General features: G+C 37.4%; 1 protein-coding gene across 2 annotated transcripts in view; it reads right to left on the bottom strand.

The window, feature by feature from the left end:
- The window catches only part of MGAT4A (alpha-1,3-mannosyl-glycoprotein 4-beta-N-acetylglucosaminyltransferase A), a 79,033-nt gene that overhangs the window by 58,040 nt on the left and 5,258 nt on the right, over positions 1-15,735 (bottom strand). The gene's annotated exons all lie outside the window — the stretch shown is intronic.

Raw genomic sequence — 15,735 nt, 5'->3', positions numbered from 1 at the left:
TTCTCATATGTCTGACTGAGGAGAGGGGGGGCAGAGGAATTGCCAAACCAACCACACAGGCATGGCCAAAAAGCTCTGTCTACAAAAAAGAGAGATTCGAGATGTTCTAGCATCTACTTGTAATATTAGAGCTTATAAAAACAGAAAATCTGAAGTGTGCTTATAAATCAGATTCTGATTTTGTCTGGAAACTGCCTAAAAACTGATACGTGTTGTCCTTGAAATGTTATATTACCATGGATGACTACTCCCCATAAGCTAATTAGCTTCCTTGCTCTTAAGTGATATTAAAATCTTTTATAAGCAAGTTATGATGAATTATAAAATCTGAAGCAGAAAAGCAATCAGCCATGCAAATACAGAATAAAGCAGTATACTGTAAATGCTAACAAGAGACATGCTATAAATAAAAGCTCTTAAGAAAACAGCTCAAGGTCAAATTTTATCAGTCCTCTTTGAACATTTGATCCTGTGGGCCATTTTAGTTACAGAGTTCGTAGCTATGCTTATTCATAAAGCTATTTTATTATTTTGAAGGCATGAGAGAACATGTGATTGTCTTATAAGTATATTATTCTTTGGAATTAAAAACAGTAAGGTAGGTAATTTACATACAAAAAATACATCCTATTAATCATGACAAAACATTTTCTGCTTCATGAAACAAACAAAAAAGGTCTTGTATCAAGATTTAGGAAAACAAGAGGGCAAGTCATTCTTTTATCCCTAATCTTGTTACTCAAACTGACAGGTCATTTCAGCAATCCGGTACTTCAATCTACCAAAACAATCCCATAGAACTACTGTTTATTGCCCTTGTTTTCCACATAAAGATGTACTTCTTAGGACTAGAAGTATTTTTAAAAGTGCTTACTCAAGTAGCTTTCACTGTGAATAACCACTTACTTTTGAGTGAAGGTTCCGTAGGTTTTTCTATTTTTTTAAAACAACCCAAGAATTATAATTACTTAATTTTTCTTCACAACTTGTTCATATTTAGCACTTCAAGGCTCTGTATAAACAAATGATGGGTTTTTGTTCTTTCCAATTCTAACGCACTAGCACAAGCCTGAAGTGTTTGCTTTGAAACTTTCAGGGCCTTACCCGATCTCATTCCAGATACTTTTGTTTAAACATTCCTTTGCAGCAGGAGCTGAAGTTGTTTCCACTAAATTTTTTTAAGCAATCTGAATAAGATCCTTTGTAATATCAACTGGTAAAATCTTCCTATTTTGAAATGTAAATTTCGGAATCAATTTACTTGTAAACATTCTTTTGAAAACACTAAAAATGCTGCAGCTTACCAATCGAAGTGGAAGCATGAAGTAGTACATCAGGCTGGTTTTTTGTTCTGGTTTTGTTTTATTTTGTTTTCCCCTAAAAAGCTACAGAATAAAACATTTTCTTAGATGAAAAACAATCCTAATTAATCAGAAAGCCAAAACCACCAAACTAGAATTTGACAACTGATGAATGATTTACTTAAAGGGTATTTTAATAGCTGGATAGAGCAGTCAGGAACAGTTTTAAATGTCTCCAGATGCAATTGTTCACCTTTGCCTCTATATACAAATCATTCAATATAGGAAATTTTCTAAATTGTGACCTTTCAGTACAGTTATAAAACCCAATAATGGCATCACTCTCCAGTCTCTACTGATGAGGGCTGACTGAGGGTCTGAATGTTCCTTTGGACACGAGGAATAAAAGGAATAATATATCGGAAAATCCAGACACCCAGACTAAGGAGGTCAAGTCAACAGAAGCATATGGTGGACTGTCTTGTGCATTGGTTTCAGACAATAAGGATAATTAAACACATGATTCGAGATGAGATACTGGCAGCACTTGAGCCGAAGGTCTTTTAAAACAAAGAACAGCAAGCTACAGCGATGGAAAAAAAAGAAAGAAATCGCACATTTGCAATTTCTTTGTCCTGATCTGACTGTTAACTTAACTAGCATTCATACCACTTCGCCTAGTAAACACCACCCAGGATTCTATGGATGAATATAATCCTCAGGGCTTTCTTAGGTTCCAGCTATTTGGTTTTTATCTTATTCCCAGTGCTAAGAAGCACTGTCAACTCTGCTGGCATTTCTTGTTTAAAGGGAAAGTGAGATAAAAAGGTCACTGAAATCATATGCTAAATCAGTTCCACAATAAGCAATCAGCATCTCTAGCCCTGAATAGAAACACTAAGGAATAAACAAAAGCTTCATGGATTCTATTCCTAAAAAGCAAGGCTGTACAAGGAAAATTATTGCAACTTCTGTTGTAGACATAACACAAAGAAATTAATAAAAGAGCTCAGCTGAGTATGCAATCTATTGAAGTCATGTAATTTGAACATTAACTCTTTGCACTGTCAGAAAAAATTACCTTCAAACAATGTTCACCAAAACCCTCCGTTTTAATACTTCATACTTGTCTTGCACAAGACTCAAAGTGTACAGGAGTGTAAAAGGAACTAGGTAATGGTCAACAATAACATCACAGTATTATCTCAAAAACAGGAACAAAATTTCCAGTGACAGCTTTTACAAAGATCATTAGATCACGATTACTTTTCCAAACTAACTGCCAATTAAAAAGCCACACTACAAGTCTGACTAAAATCTTATGCAGACCTACTGCTCAAGCAGCTGTGAAGCTCCAGGTCAGGCAAGTGTTACAATCATAGCACTGAAACGCACTTGAAAGATACAAGACAGGTCGATATCTAGCCTGCGTTCTTGGCAACACCTAAGTACCAAAGCACATTAGCTGAAAGCAAGAATTCCCATTGCATTTTTTAACATATTAAAATAAAACAATCTATTGTACATTTCTGCAGAAATGTGTGTATTAAGCATACATGTTGCATCTATTTATTATATTTGTTTCCATCCTTTAGTTTATATGTGTGTATGTAGATACTTTATTGCTACCAATAAACAAAAATATCTTCTTAAAACTACATAATAGCTAATTATGCTTATTTCTACCAAGACATATGAAAGAACTTATAACCGCTTACGCTGATTCTAGCAGAGTGTCGCTTTATAATGTAATGATCAGCATCTGAGTGGTATTATAATTTCAGTGTTAAATATAATACCAAAAATCTAACACTGGTAAAACACAATTCTTCCACATCGGTTAAAAAAGAGAACAGACAACCCCTTCACCTGAAATACTTACAGATTTGCTGACAGTGTAAACAAATGTAATTACCCTTTAGGTAATTCAATCCCCTACAGCCAGTTTGACTACAAGTCATCTATGAGATCTTGTGTCTTTCCTCAGACCTCAATCAGACAGTATTTTCAGCTAATTTCTACAAACAAGTACATATATCTATATTAAGATAGCAAATCAAAATACTGTTGTTATCTAGTGGTCTAAAAAAAAAAAAATCCCTCCAAGAATTTAAAATGAAATATATTTCTCTGCCTACCACTTTTTTATAAGCTACCCAATTTCTAATTTAGTTTACTGAAATAGTTTTCTCTGCCGTAACAGAATTCATGACAGTAAGGTCTTTGATTCTCATTGTTATTAACTTGATAAGTTAAAAGTGGAACAGGGATTTGAAAGAGAAAACAAGTTTCCATAAAAGCTCACAGTAAAAACATTTTTGTTGAAAATGTTTATTATCCAAACTAGCGTGCACAAACAGTAAAGCAATTTTCCAAATCAATCTGGTAATCATTCGAGCTTCCGCTAAGCCTGTCACTCACATCTTGCAAATAGCCGGTCATCAACTGAACCTCTATTCCACACTTCTAAAGAAATCTCTTCTGTATCTGATGCCCCCACATCAACTTCCTGCTCTAACAGCTACAGTTAGAGCTCTATTTTAAGATTAAAGAGATAAAGTTTTAGTCAAAGGTTACACACATTATTTCTTGTATTCATGATATACTACTACACATAGGACACTTCAAGAGTGGAGTATCTCCGTTATGAGGAAAGGCTGAGGGAGCTGGGTCTCTTTAGCTTGGAGAAGAGGAGACTGAGGGGTGACCTCATCAATGTTTACAAATATATAAAGGGTGGGTGTCACGAGGATGGAGCCAGGCTCTTCTCGGTGACAACCAACAGTAAGACAAGGGGTAATGGGTGCAAACTGGAACACAGGAGGTTCCACATAAATATGAGAAGAAACTTCTTCTCAGTGAGGGTGACAGAACACTGGAACAGGCTGCCCAGGGAGGTTGTGGAGTCTCCTTCTCTGGAGACATTCGAAACCTGCCTGGACGCCTTCCTGTGTAACCTCATCTGGGTGTTCCTGCTCTGGCAGGGGGATTGGACTAGACGATCCTTCGAGGTCCCTTCCAAACCCTAACATTCTGTGATTCTGTGAAGCTAACTGATCGGAAATCAACTTTTTTCTCTTCTCCAGCTCTTGTTACACCAGTAAACTCTGTTGCTAACATAACACAATGTTAACTATACCACTGGAACCAAAGCCAGCCAGTGCCTCCCACAGTGCCTAGTGTCGAGGGATCTCTCCTGATTCCAAGGATAAAATTGAAAATTGTCAGTTAAAAATTGAGAATAAGGTACAACTTCAGTCTTTTCATTCTGGAAACGCCCAAGAATCTTAAATAATAACCATAATTCAGATAATATTGATGACAGACTTAAATTCTAGTTAAGAGGAACATTATAATACACACAGATAGGGCTGCATTTGAAAAAACACAGAATTGGGTATGGTTTAGAGATGACCACTCCAATCAATATGCAGTTGTGAGCACCAGTGTATCTCGATTCTGTAATTATGGCATGACAGCATTTCAAAATTCAGGCCAAGTTGGACACCCGAGACTAGTTTAATCTCAGCTCTAACATGGTCTCTGTGTATCATAAGTTTCGTCATCATTTCACAGATAACTGTCATATGAATTTTTTAAAAAGTGATTATAAGGTTAAAAAGAATCAAAGAAAGGGGATGAGATGAACAGACGTAGTTGATTATGTCATGTGCAAATGCTAAAACAAATAATATACTTTAACAGATCAGAATTTCAATCGTGGCAAATGAAGACGTTAACAGGAAAAGAATGGTCTAGAAGCAGGAACAAACATTTTCACAAGGCTAGAGAAGGCACTACTTGGTTTCTAGTTAAACTTGACTAAGGCCATTGGAATATGTCGCATGGTATAAGCAGCTGAAATTTTTAATTCTTTTGGTGACAACTACAGAGTCTCCAAAATATGCAGAGCAGAAAATAAAAATTTTGGTTTAATTTTCCCATTACGCTGATCTTCATCAATATTATTGAACATTAGTTGATGATGCTATCACACTACAGGGAAATGTGGTTCCATTTGTACTTCAAACGGTTTAAGGTTTCTGAGTAGAATTATAGCTTTCATACTGATCCTTTCTGTAACAAGGAAGTAAAGAGTTTGTGGAAGAACTAGCACAGTATAGGAATTATTCCCATAGAAGAAAAGATCCAAGAAGCATCATGTGGCTGTAAACCACATCTTAATACAGATTAGTTGAAATGAAGTATAGTTTGATTTTCCCTTACATGGAAGACTTTGGGTTTTGCTAAAGATTTGTTCAAAAAAATTTTTGCGTTACAAAAATGGTATGTAAAATTCCATTTTCACTTTTGAAAGATGCAAATCAATATAGTCATAGGGCAGAATTTTCTATTAAGTGTCCTATTACTTTTATGCCATTATTGCAGTAATTCAATCTGCTATAAAGCCTTTTTTGAAAATGGAAGGTATAGTCAACTGCATCAGCCACCAACTCTACAGTTTCACTTAAATACCACAAATGGCAACACCCCCTTTAGCTTAACAATCCCCCTCCTACATTTAATTTCCATTTGAAAAATGCATCTCTAACTTCTCAATAAGCAACACAAAGTAGCCATGAATGCCTTTTTCTTCTATGGCACTTTTAGAATCATAAAATGTCAGAATCATTTTGGTTGGAAGAGACCCTCAGAATCAGAGTCCAACCATAACCTAACTCTAGCACTAAACCATGTCCCTAAGAACCTTGTCTAAATGCCTTTTAAACCCCTCCAGGGATGGTGACTCCAGCACTGCCCTGGGCAGCCTGTTCCAATGCCTGACAACCCTTTCCAGAAAGAAATTTTTCCTGATATCCGATCTGAACCTCTCCTGGTGCAACTTGAGGCCATTTCCTCTTGTCCTATCACTTGTTACTTGGCGGAAGAGACCAGTACCCTCCATGCTACAACCTCCTTTCAGGTAGTTGTACACAGCGATCAGGTCTCCCCTCAGCCTCCTTTTCTCCAGGCTGAACAGCCCCAGCTCCCTCAGCTGCTCCTCATCAGACTTGTGCTCCAGGCCCCTCACCAGCTTCGTTGCCCTTCTCTGCACTCTCTCCAGCACCTCAATCTCCTTCTTATGATGAGGGGTCCAAAACTGAACACAGGATTCAAGGTGGGGCCTCACCAGTGCCAAGTACAGCCTGTTTCCTCGAAACTTACAGTAATACAGAGTTACTGACAACACCAAATTTTAAGCAAGCGAGAAGGACAGGGCAGGGGAAAGATGATACAGTGGCATGTCTTAAGGCAAAAGACGCTGCAGTGACATTTCAACTTTTGAAAAAAATTAACCACAGCCATCCTACATTCGTTATCTGAGTCATCAGCTTATCATTATGACTGTACCAGGGAACAACTTGAAGCCATTGGTATTGAATATACAAACATAAATTGATACTAGGACATTCACAACTTTACCCGCATGAGGACGAATTCTCAACTTCACCCAATTCAAATATTTGATCATTGCAATCACATATAGGTAAAAATAGGTAAAATACCACAAGACTTGATGCAACTCATCTCTGGATCCCCAAAATACAAGAGAAAGAGAAAAATCTTCCATTCAGTTACAGCTCATTCCAAGTTAAAAACTTCAATAAACTAAGTTAAATACAGTTAGGTTTAAAGCAACATGTTACAAATACAGGGCAAAGCATTAGTTTATTTTTCAATGTCTCCATATAATATAAAATTTCACATTTATTATATATAATGGCTTTCTCAGTAAAGCAGTGTGGACGGGAATGAGGGAAAAGGTCCCCTGACCTAAAAAGATCATCTCTACCTATGAATGCACGTGTCCCATTTACATCAGAAGATAAAATGGTTATTCTTCCATCGTGTGTTGACACACAGGGGTTTCAGAAAGGTCTCCCTTATTTCTATTCAGAGCCTCCCTGATAAACAGATATATTTATGCAAATTGAAAATGTTTAATCCAATGTTTCCATGCAAACAAACTCTACAACACATACACCTCTATACATCCTCGAGAATGTGACTCGCAGAACATATGCCAACCAACCAGGCAGCAACTGAGTGGTTAATCCCTCTCAGACATCCCAAAAGCACGTGGACTGTTGCGCAATTGCTTAGCAACTACTTATCACAAATAAGCACTTAAATAAAACTTCCCCAAGGTGTCATTGTGCACACTTAAATAATCTCTGTGTACACAGTTGGGATTTCTGGTCATGCAGTAACCTGGTCAGCAACAGAATACCTGTGCAGCAGCATCCACCCATCCAGGGCTAACAGGCTCTGCATCCGAAGGATTTTTGCCCACACAAGATTTCCATGAAGATTAAAAAAAAAAGTCACGTCCAGGAAAATCCAGGCATATGTATCCCAAACCTTCTCCAAGAATCATCATATTATATGGTCACACACTGTCAAACATTCAGGGCTCAGATTTTGAGAGTTGGGATGCTGTATATTCTCAGACAGATTAACTCAGCTTCAGACCAATGTGGCAAGGAAACAAAGCATATAGCAAAGTAGAACCATGACACAGAAAGAAAAAGCAACCATTCAGTTCTGACCACCTGAAAGCTTCTAAAAACTTTAACATGATTTCTTTCCACCACAGAACTGCCAATAACTCCGAGTTTCTGTACATGTAAATAAAGGCACTCTTACTTTAAACCATTCCCTTCTCTCAGAAGGCAATGAAACATACACATACAAGCCAGGAACTACAGCAAGCAAAGCTAGCTTTCTAAATTAAAATGAGATTAACAATGGTAGATCTACAGCCAAATGTTTAACATTTTAATACATTAGAAGAAAATTCATCTATCAAAAGATAACTGGCCAGAAGCCTGCTACTACCTCACAATTAGCAATACTATTTTAAGAGCTGAAGCTTTTAGAAATTCATATTAGCTTGGGCACAAAATTCAAGCCACAGCAGAAGTTGGTTTCCACACATCCTAGTGGGCTGAGGTTGCCGACACTCCTTATTTCTTTGTGCCTTGACATCTGTGTTGAACAAGCTCTTTTTCTAAGAATATATTCTAATTTGGCCTCCTTGCAAACAACTCAGGATCAAAGCTTCACCATGCTCCCACATCACTGCAAATTAACAACCTTGTAAATCAAATGTGATCCCACCACATTTGTTTTATTCAAATCTCTCTCCAACAGTACCTCTACAGTTTGTCTCTAGGGGCTGTGCAATCAAGTATGAGGGCTGTTTATTTGCACAGCTACTTTACTAGTAATTCATAATGTAAAAAAATATTTAGTTCAGCCCAGCTCTGAACTGAGAAAATCTGCATTTTCACAGCGTTGATATGTAAGATCATGATACATCTGTGGGCTACAACAGTAACATAACTACAGGAAATTTTTAAATGATTTTTGAGCATAAGATAGTAAAATTATATACTGCCACAAGCAAAAATAGGGTTTCTGTTGTTTACTGTTAGATAGATGGGTGTCACATCTGTGGGAAGCATCTGCAGAAAGAAAGCTGCATGAAAGCCAAGGAGACAACCAGAAAAGTAGCTGGAAGCACAGCTCTAAAAGACTGTCTAGAGTAATTGCTTTTTAGGGAGAGATTAGCTGAAATAAAGCCTTGCACTGTGAGCAAGGAAAACACTTTCTATTCACTTCCTGCCATATTCAGGAAAACAAAACATAGTGCATTATAAACAAAACTAAATTACAGACTTACCGGTGTCTCATCCTAAAAAGAAACAACATACAGGATTCTAATCGTAAAGATTGGTTCAATAATTTTTTTTTGTTTTTGTTATCCAGGCAGCAAATAAAGTCATGACTACACAGTAGGAATAAAGTTACTGAATAAGATACTACTCTAAACAGCGAGGGTAAGGGGTGGGGTGGAGGGAAATCAATCACGCTAGAAAATAAAAACAAATCGCTTTGGGAGATTTTTCTAACACAGTGTTTTTATGGTTCCTAGCTATAGAAAGGGCTGTGGATATTAACAATAAAAGGTTAAGTAAACCTGCTGAAATACAAGCAAACATTTTATGTATTTTAAGGGATCAAATTTTACAACAGTAAAGGGCAACTATCTCATGCAAACATCAATATTATTTAGCAATGAAATGCACTGGCATGTAGCTCTTGGCACAGGAGGAGATAAACTTGGCAAAGGCCAAGAATACCTAGTATAACTTAGGTTAGAAGGGACTCCTAGGGTCATCTGGTCCAATCCCTTGCTCAAAATTACTCTTAGTGAGACAGCTAGTTCAAAGTTAGATGATTCTTGACAGCTGTAGGTCTTCCCTACCTGAAACTTATTTTAGGAGTGCCATATTGACTTCAAAAAAACAGCGTAACTCACTCTTTTTGTGCTAGCCCAAATCTCTATTGGTACCAAACGTAGTATTGGTGTCTTTTACTTGTCATCACTGGTTTAACTGGTTCTTGAAAATGCCTACATGGAAATTCTTCACCCCTCCCAACAATCTACTCTAGTATGTAACTGTACTTGCTACTAAAACAACTTTTTCCACTACCTAAGCTTGCTCTCCCTTTCAATTTCAGTCCCTTATATCCTGTTATTCACTATAGCCACAAAGAATAGATTTCCCCCTGCTCCCCCGCTCCCCCCCAACACCCCAAGAACTTTTAAAATGTTTGAAAAGTATCTCCCCATCTCTCTTCTCACACCTTTCCTTCAAGTTAAGTCATGTCAGGACACTGACCCTCCTCTTACAGTGTAAATTTTCTAGATCTTTGATCACTCATCGCTCCTTTGAGCCCCACCTAACTAATCTATTTTCTTTGCAGTGCACCATCCAGACATGGACACAGTGCCAAGCAGAGCAGACAGAAGACTTCCTGTGTCTTGTTGGAGTAGTAGACTTCATACTTCTTTACTTCTCTAACATCCCTTTTCTGTTCAATTTCTTTTATTTTCTAGAATAACGTGATGACTCATACTTAGCATGCGATTTACAGTAAACTGCCATTTCTAACTAGAATCCTAACGCCAAATTTCTTCCCCATTCTTTATGTACACATTTGATTTCCTTCTGCTTTATTGCACCCCATGCGTTTTGTCTGGGGCACTTTCACCTGCTTTCAACCCTCCATTGACCTCCTTCCTGACCAGGGCTTCAATTTGCATAAATTATTTTAAACTTCCATCTCTCTGCCTACCTTTGTTGCTCCTCCCAGCACGGTGCTGTTTGAAATGTAGTAAGAAATCTCTCCCTCTCATCACCCAGATTCACTAAGGAAAATACCAACCACCACAGACACCAGGACAGATCATTGAAAAGCCTCTCTTGCTCACTGTTAAAAATGTGACTATGTAAGTATTGTAACTACTCTAGGAAGATAGTTTTTAGGAAGAAGATAAATACATGCTGGCTTACAATCCATTGCAAAGGTTTCTTCGTAGATACATTTGTAGATAAATTTCTTACAGTAGAGCTGCTAGAGAATAAACAGCCGCGACAGATGCAACTTTCTTTCCTGGGTTGGCTAAATTACTATATGACAGTCTCCACATGGGAGCAGCAACCAGCGTTCCACAGGAGTCATGCAAGCATAGAAGACACAGGCTAAAGAAGTACTAATAAAAGCCACACCGAGCAAAAAGTATTGCCTTTCCCCAGCCCTAAGGGCTGGGCCACAGTCAAAACCAGCACCTCAAGATGTTGGTTGAGTCTCATCACATTCAGTGCTCTGGTAGTAACCAAGTTTTAGAATCCCATAAACTATTGAGCTAACTTAAGAAAGCAAAGGGACAGGGCAGTGCTGCAAAAGCCCCTTCGGTTGTCATCCTTTCCACTGCAGCTCACCAAATCACTGGTGTCAGTAGTTCTGCTGCAACAGTCACAAGACGGACACAAAGACACTCTAAACCTAAGCACTGCCTACCTCAACAGCTAGTATATATACCAAGAAGCCTGCTCGATTCACTTGGGACAGTGGGCTCGCTGCCTGCACGAGGACTCTCAGTAACCATTCCAAACCTACATTCCTGACTGGCCTTAACAAAATTCAACTCCTATGTTTAATATCAATAACCTATATCCCAATGTTTGGGAAACCAAGCTGGAAGTGTATTTTAGGTAGAGACCAGAATAATGTCCATGTGCTGCTGTTAAAAAGAAAAAGGAAACTCCTATTTCCTTTAATTTCAGCTCCTGGAAGATCTGCAACAGAATTTCCAAAGGAAACCAACACTTCCCTTCTATTTCACAGAGGAGGAGGAAAAAAAAAGACAACACACACCTTTCTTCTCCTCCAAACAAACTCACTGGCATAAACTGTTATATACACTTTCTACTTTAGCATCCTACCCTGTCCCTTCCCCTGCCTCCACTCTTCCCATTTTGTAGTCTGTTTAAGTTTTTCAGTTGGTTGGCTTTAATTCACATCCATGGGAAATCAGCACATAACTCTGAAAATCAGAATGCGCAGCCAGAAGACTGTTACCAGCATTTACTCAAACGAAAGCTTCTCTTAGGATCAAAGCACAAACTAAAGTTGGTTGTAGTTGCAAAATACTAACATGCATCTCTCAGATTTCTGATCTATTTTTAAAGAGAATGTTTGCATAACCACTGCCAAAGGAAAAAATATACCTCCTGTGCTCCTTGCCCCATTTCCTCCATGGTTCTGTAGAACTCTTCTCTCTCCAGGAATTAATATTCCTGGTTCTTAATCCAAAATTTTCTACCGTTGTCTGATGCCTTTTGGTTTAGCCTCGGTTAGATTTTCTTATGTTTGTTGTTAAGTTTAGATATTTTTCAGCACTTATGATTATTGTGGCTAACAAACAGTGCAGTAATTCTAATTTAATGAAAATAGCCGGAGAAGAACAACAAGAACAGTTTTATTATACAGCCTAGGCCATTTTCTCTCCAAATGAGAGAAAACATCAGGTTTAAAACAAAACAATAGCTCCAACCATCATTACTTAAGTATGAATGAATATTCAGCAAACTAGGAATCTAGGTAAATATCTCAGAAGTAAGTGTCCTCTTGGAAGTTCTCTCATGTGAATTTTAATCAGTGTACCAAAACATGCCAACCCTATACAGTGAAGAGATCATATGGTTATGACAACACCCTTAAATGAACTGAAAACCAGAAGCTTTTTCAATTAACTCTTCATCATTAAAGAAGAATATGTCTTACATGGGAAGAAGATGACATACCCTACCAGTTTCAGATTGCTCTGAAAACTACATAATTTAGACAATCCTGAGGGGTTAATTTGCATCAGATTTTCCTGACACATATGCCATCCAGGTCCTCACCACTTTAAGTAGCCAAATATCTTCTAAAAATGATGCAAGACACTGCAAACTACTGTCTATCACCAAGAACAAAGTACACATACTTCAAACAAAAAAAAAAAAAAATTTTTTTTTTTAATCAAAGGCAGCAGGATCAGAGTAGAACTTTAACACAGGAAGTTAAGCGATTAGGTTGATGAATGCTTTGCTGAGGAATCTCAACCTACCACACCTACCCAAACTCAGTATTTACCTTCCTTACCAACTTCCATGCTGGTGACAGGCATCAGGAAGTTTGTTGACCCAAGGAAAGGCTCTTGAGCATTACGGAGCATAATGCTCTTCCTGGAACATTATGTACTCAGACCCATAGTCACATTAAAGATCAAAGCATCAAGACTATGCTCTCTACATAGCACACAACAGCTTTGATGTAATTTTTGTACTGTTTTGTACTGGTTAGATCTTCCTAAGAGTGGTGCTTTTAGGATTAAAAAAAAATAAAATAAAATGCATTTCTGTAGCTCACAAATGAGGGGGCAAAGACTTGTGACCCTGTGCAGGTCAGTAGTACCAGAAAGCACGATTCAGTCAAAAGAGATGGTGTTAAGCAGAAAGTTATTGCTTGCATAAGAGCTCAGTCTTAGGGGGAATTCAAGGACATGTTACACTGAACTGACTAACTGTGAATGTGAAGTGCACTGCAGATCCTTTAAAAGTGGTCCTTCTGTGCAAAGTAATCAGCATTTTGGTAAGATTCAATTTCCAACATCTACTTCATTCATGCTAACCATAGCACATTTTTAACTCCTAGGAAACAGTCTTACAACTCTTGTTCATGAATCTCACAGGAGAAGTCTTTCCTGGGTATATTCAGAGCTTGTACTGCTTCCTGACAACTCCAGTGCTTCTAGACACTGCACGGGGTCCAAAAAGTGACAAAGATCGTGGCCTAATTTTGAAACGCTCTCAAATGACCAGGGGTATTTCAGTCAACATTCTTCAAACATAGCAAACTTTAAAAGCAAAGCCATGTAATTGGCCATTTCATACAAACAGCAATCCAACAGCCCCCTGAAAGGCTATTTACACAATCAGACCACTGAGCAAGCTAAAGCCATGCTGTTGCCAGTGATGGAGCTTCAGAGTATTTCCTTCAAGCCCTGAGAACTTTTCAGCATAGCCCTAACGTTTGTAAAGCACTGCTCTGCAGAGGCAAGGTTTTGTACTTTAAACTAGTACCAAACTTTGTATCACTTTTAAGTGTCTAAATCCTATCCTGCATAGACTGGGACTAGGTACATTTACCAGAGGAAGACATGATCTACAAAAATACCACATCACCCCTGTCTCATTGCTATTCTACAAATGTTTCTGTATTTTAAGCGACAATTATCCAAGATCTTAGTTCCTCAATAAAATTAATCACTTGAAGACTAGATTAGGGTTGTTATAAACAAGGCTCTATGCTTGGTAGGTAAAATTTCTTCTAGTTATCACTGAGAAGCTAGCTATTTGGGGCTTTGCTTTTTCTCTTAAAAAATGTAAATAGTATTTTCTTTCCAACTATAGACTTACTTTGATGTCCAAAGACTGACAAATACCTACAGGAATCTAGTGCATGCTATATAAATGAAATGAATAACAAAAGATGATGATCAGAGTATGTGACACCCCATAGCCTTTCAGTGAATGGGGACAGCAAGCTTTTATTTGCTTCTAATCAAGACACTCAAAAATATGTAATGAAAAAGTTATCAATTAAGATACCATCCTGCAAGGCTTACTAAATAAATATTAAATGATATTAAGCTGAAAAAAATCCTGGATAAATATATATCGGCAGTTTCTGAACCTTTTCCATTGGTGCAAAAATGTCTCTGGTTGATTGAAAACGTGGTACAAATGAACTCAAATCTGTTTTGGTTTAAGACAATCTGTGCAAATCAATAAAATACTAATTGTAAGTTAAAAAGTAAAATAAAATTTTAAAAATGACATTCTATGTGTAAATTTCTCTTGAAGCAACACCTTAAGAGCAAGTTATCTAGATTGTAGTTCTACAACTGTGATTTATGATTAATTAACACATTACTGATGTCTTGTTACACTGATTTTTATTCAACAAATTACCATCTTAATGCTCAACAGCAAGATCTGGAAGAAGACAAATGCGGAACTTTTATGCCAACATTAATAAATTATTGATTCCAGGCATCCATATGGAAAAAAATAGTATAAAAAATAGAGCAGTCTGACCAACAAAAGCTTAAATTGTCACCAAGTGCCACATATACTAGTGGTCTCCAAATAGCAGATTTTTGTTAATTTCTTTTAACAGATACTTTTCTTTGTGTTATGCTTTGACAAAACAGAACGAGGCTTGTAAATCACATGTCAAGTAAGAAAGAAAAAAAGCATGAGAAATAATTTCATAGATATAAATCTTTCCTGAAGTGAAAGCAAAATTCTTGTGAGGTTCCTCAGCGATAAATGAATCAGTAACATAAAATGTAACAAGAGAATGTGGTATTAGTCAAAATAAAGAAAATACTACTTACAGTGCTATTCAGATACCCTTTCCTTGTCAGTCTTTGGCACGTCTACACTTTTGTTGTCCAATTAAATGATATATAAATATTGCCACAACCTTGAGAACCTGACATTTTTCCTGCTGCTCTCATTGAGAAGGCTAGCCTACCAACCAACTGCCACAGCAGAGATCACACCACAAAGCATCTGCTTCTCCTACAGACGCCCAATGGGGCGGGGAAATCAATATGCCACAGGATTCATCTGCTTCTTTGACGCTTAAATAAGGGTTACAAGTTGGCTGTGCTACAACAGACAGTATTGCTGGAAAACCTCAGCTTCCTTTTATTGAACCTGAGGCATGACTGAATATTCTCAGCAGAACAGTCAGAACAAACTATGTAGCAATCTCATTTGATACAAATATGGGTTTTAAAAATAATTGCTTTTTGAAGGACATAGTCTACTGTTTTTGAAGAGATCAGATATTTATAAAGAAAAAAAATTCCACCTTTTTTTTCTTCTAGAAACCATTGCTGAAGAAGTTTATTTGTTTTACTAAAGGACAAAATTGAAACATCTTACTTGCAGCAAACACTCCTGACCTTCAGAAAAACTGAATTTTCCAAGGTTCACATGGAATGGAATTAGATCAACAAAGA

This window comes from Caloenas nicobarica, chromosome 1 (genome assembly GCF_036013445.1).
Source record: "Caloenas nicobarica isolate bCalNic1 chromosome 1, bCalNic1.hap1, whole genome shotgun sequence".
NCBI classification, from domain to species: domain Eukaryota; kingdom Metazoa; phylum Chordata; class Aves; order Columbiformes; family Columbidae; genus Caloenas; species Caloenas nicobarica.
This window is presented reverse-complemented; position numbering and strand designations above follow the sequence as displayed.